This window comes from Myotis brandtii, unplaced genomic scaffold, assembly GCF_000412655.1.
Source record: "Myotis brandtii unplaced genomic scaffold, ASM41265v1 scaffold105, whole genome shotgun sequence".
NCBI classification, from domain to species: Eukaryota; Metazoa; Chordata; class Mammalia; order Chiroptera; family Vespertilionidae; genus Myotis; species Myotis brandtii.
The window spans coordinates 326,927-331,390 of record NW_005353538.1 but is presented as its reverse complement, the minus strand read 5'-3'; positions in this window follow the sequence as shown (position 1 = coordinate 331,390).

Here is a 4,464-nt window from a genome sequence, read left to right as displayed (position 1 = left end):
CTCATAGGATTCACCGTCTCTGCCGAATTGGCTCAGGTAGTGGCAGGCAGCCCGGACCCCTGGCTGTCACTGGGAGGTGCATGTGCAGCTGAGGCCTCAGCTCTGCGGGCTCCAGTAGGGAGCGCGCCAGGCCCTGGTGATGTTCCCTGAGTGAGTGAGTGCAGGGAGGGGTGGAGGAAGTGGGGCCCTGGGGCCCTGGGTGGGGAGGTGCCAGGCGGTCCTTTCTCTGGGTGGGGAAGGGGGGCCCAGGTGGGAGGAAGGGCCCCTTCAGGTGGGGACATCTTCCTTTTTGTTCTCCCGCCCCCTCATTCCCGGGCCTGGGCCCACCTGCAGGTCCTCAGGTGCAAGGTGGCTCCCATCAGAGGAGGCACCCTTTTGGGCGAACAGAATGAGGCTCCTGGGGGGAGGGCGGTCCCTGCCCGTCAGGACACCTCACGGTGTCTGGCCCCTGAGCCCCCCTCACAGGAGTGGCCCGAGCTTGGGGTGTGGTCACCCGTGGGTGGGGAAATGACTGAGAGTGCTCACCCCCTGCCCCCCGCCTGGGCACAGGAGCGGGGTGGGCCTCAGGCATCCTAGGGTGTCGGCCAGTGGGAGACCCCGAGGCTGCACATGGGCCCAGGGCAGGGTGAGGGGAGAGAGGCCTCAAGTGCAGAGCTGAGGAGGACACCCAGTCTCAGTTATCACGATAAACAGTATTTTAACGCAATGCTTAAAGGAAATGCCAACATTCAAGTGAAGCCAGGCTCCGTCACAGGGCCGAGCCCAGGCCTAGGGGAGCCTGCGGCCGCGGGAGGAGTCAGGATACCGACCCGTGTTCTGAAAGTATTACTTGTCGTGCTGACCGAGCTTTGGGGCTCCCGTTAAACCTTGTGCCAGAGCGCCCGTTCACCTCGCCTGGGCTGGGTCCTGCCTCACCCCTGTCCGTGTCCGTGGCTGGGAGAAGGTCAACCTGGGTAAGGAGTTTAGCCTCCGGGCCTCAGTTCCCTCCCCTGTGAACAGCACAACCGCACACCTGCTTCTCAGCGTCCGTCGGAGGGTGAGATGCGTCTCTGGTGGCTCCGGGTGAACACGGCCTGGCTCACACTCCCGCTGCGGGTCAGCTCCTCCAGGAAGGCCCCAGGCGGCAGTGCGACCTGCGGGTGGAGAGGCCTGGGCCGCAGGGAGGGGCTGGGGCCACGGCTGGGCTTACTGACGCCCACCCCACCCCTTCCAGCAGCTCTTCTCTGCAGGTGAGAGAGAAGGGAGCCAGCGAGAACCGCCAGGAATGAGGACCAGGAGCCCAGGGGCCTGGCTGGTAGAGAGTGAGATGGGGGAGGAGGACAGAGAGGGGAAGACGGAGCCCTCGCCCGCCCCCTCCCTGCAGCCTCCTCCTCATCTCCCTCAGGTTTGGGAGAGAGGCTGCGGGTTAGTGAGGAACAGACCTCAACTCTGGGTCCCAGGGCCCTGTAACCCCAGCCTCTGCTCTCATTCAGGATCTGGGGCGAGGAGGTGGGACGGGGTGGGAACACGGGGCAGGCGGAGGGGTGCCACCCCTTCGTTCCATCCCTAGCCCTGCAGCGAAGATTCCGTGGAGTTTCATGTTCTCTCCTCCCTTCCCAATGAAACACGCAAACGGACGAATGGGGCTTTGCCTGCAGCTCCGGAGAGAGCAAGGCCAGAGCCCGGGAGAGGGACCTGCGCCGGTGGGGGTCCTGGGAGACCACGGCACTCACTCCCCGGAGCAGTGGCAGCCCAGGGGCTGTGGTCTGCGCCCACCCCGGCCTGACCTGCCAGCCCCGGGGGCAGGAGTGAACTGGGGACCATGGGGGCTCCGCAACGGGTGGGAGCACTCGGTCCCTCGGGGTCTCAGGATGCCAAGCGCCTGCGAGGCCTGTGCAGGTCTCAGTCTGGGCTGGAGGGACCCGCCCTGAGGACAAGAGCGCCCGGGGCACTGCCCTGAGCTGGTGGTGGGTGGCCCGCGGCGGAGGCCCGCTCCTGGCCGTGCTGGCTCTGGCTCACCTCTGACCTTTCCCATCCCCGGAGGCAGGAAGAGACCCAGGTGGGGGATCCACTCCCTCCCTCTTCCGCCCGCACCAGAGTCCAGGGATCGGTGCAGTTGGCAATCAACCTCATGCCGCCGTTTCTGCAGCAGGACTGACAAGCTCCCTGCTCCACCCCGAGGCCCAAGGAGGGGTCTGGCTCCCAGGGAGTCCCAGCGCTCGGGGCGTGGCAGGAGCCCGGCCGGTCCCTCGGTCCCTCGGTCCCTCCGTAGCTGCTCTCATTCCACCGAGAAGGCTCAGAGAGGTGGAGTCCGTATGGGGGCTGCAGCCAGGACCACTCCTCTCCCTGCAGAGCCCACGCCTCCCCGGCTCCGGCCCCAGGACGGCCTCTGCCCACTCCCTCCTGCTGGCTCTGGGACCACACCAGTGACCCCCACTAAGCCCCGAAGCTCTCACCTGTCACCTAGGGACAACACACCTGGTTTTCCTCCCACAGACTGAGAATGCGACACCCCCAGTTCAGAGGTAAACACAGACCTGGGGTCCAGTCCTGGGGCGAAGGGGGCTGCAGGCCGAGGACACAGGCCTTCCTGGCCCTTCCTGGAGCTCCTCTGGGCATGGAGGCCCCAAGGTGGGGAGGGGCGGAGCTTTGGATCCCACCGGGGCACCCAGCAATCTCAGTCTGCGCTTCCCTCCAACCCCCGCTTGGCCATACCCCGTGGTCCTGAGCCTGCTCTGCTCAGCCGTGGGAAGGAGCCCAGGCTGCTGGCCCTACTGCGTGTCAGGTCTGTGTTGGGGCCGAGGGTTTGCCCCCCGCTAACGGGGGCATCAGACAGGTACACAAACAAGTCCCTGTTTTGTGACTTGTCTCATGAGAGTCTGTCCAAGGCACCGAATGGGTGCAGAGAGGAGAGTCAGTGATTGGCTCTGGGGTTAATGGCTTCACAGAGGAGGGGCCTTCTGAGCAGGGTTTTGAAAGCATGATAGGAGTTCACCAGGAGAATAAAGGGAGAAGAGCATTGTAGGTAGAATGAAGGGCGCTGCAGGGATGTGTGTGAAATGTGGGGCATATGAGAAAAATGACACATGTGGCTGGAAGGAGGGTGCAAAGGGGGATGGACAGCAGGAGTCAGGCCTGGCTCAGGGGTGTGGATGTTCCACCCAGGTGGCAGGGGTGGCTCCATCCCTGGCCAGAGGCAGGCAGCAGGGCTGGCGTCAGGCGCCCTGGGCCAGCTCCCCTCTCCAGGTCGGAAGGCAGACTCCACAGCCTCCCGCACCTGCACCTCCAGGCGCTAGATGGAGGCGGAGCTCCCAGACCCGTCCTAGGCTTATTGCTCCATCCGGCTCAGCCCGGCTCTGAGAACCAGGACCTGAGCCACAAGGGATGGGGAGCTGAGCTGGGACATGAAGGGCAACAGGGCCTCCACAGGACTGTGGCCTCAACATCAAGACTAAGCTCCCCCCCCCCCCCCCCCCAGGCCCTGCATGGCTCCCAGCCCAGCCCACACCCTTCCTGGAAGTGTCTGTCTGACTGTGTGCTCCGGCTCACTCCACTCCCTATCATCTGTCTCTCTATTTCAATGCTTTCTTTTCAGGACCCCAGAGGGGTGGCTGCGGCACCATCACACTTGGGGGTGGCAATCACTTGTCCCCCAGCCTAGGAGTGGACGCGACCCTCTCCTCCTCGGCTCAGCCCATACAGGAGGGACTCTTTCAGGCACTTTCCTCTGACCCGAGCTGGGGAGGCACCCCCAGAGTCTGGAGCTGGGGAGCTGCAGCCAGGAGTCCCTGGCCACATGGCTCAGGCTGGGCCAGGCCACTGCCTTTCTCCCCCTGGGATGCTGGGCGAGGAGCCTGGCCCCGGGGCTATAGCTGCTGGGAGCCCAGCCTGCCTCCTCCCTGGGCAGGCTCCTGGCCAGCTCCTGGGCTGGGTTGCACTCCAGCCTGTGCCAGCCCTGGGCATGCATGTTAGTGCAAAAGCCTCTTCTCATTGGCTACAGAGTTCGCTCTGGTTCTTAGCTTGGGCAGAGGTTGCCTAAGACCATCGGAAAACACATATATAATTACATATTGTTTTTGTGATTAATCACGATGCTTTAATTATGTTCAATTCGTAACAATGAAATTGGGGGTCACCACAACATGAGGAACTGTATTAAAGGGTTGCGGCATTAGGAAGGTTGAGAACCACTGTCCTAGATGGAGGATGCAGCTCTGGCTCTGCCCTGCCCTCTTTCTACCCCGGCCCGACTCCCATTCCTTGTGTCTGGAGCAGATGTAGTTACGCAAAGTGCTTAGCACAGTGCCTGGAATGTTCTCAGTTTGTAATACATGGTGCTGTTTCTGTTATTATTAGATGCACAGCAATACACCTCATCAGCCTCTAGTTATTAAATAGATGCATGTCGGTGGTGATGATGGTTGGTGATGATGGTGGTGATGATGGTTGTGATGATGGTGATGATGGTGGTGATGATGATGGTGA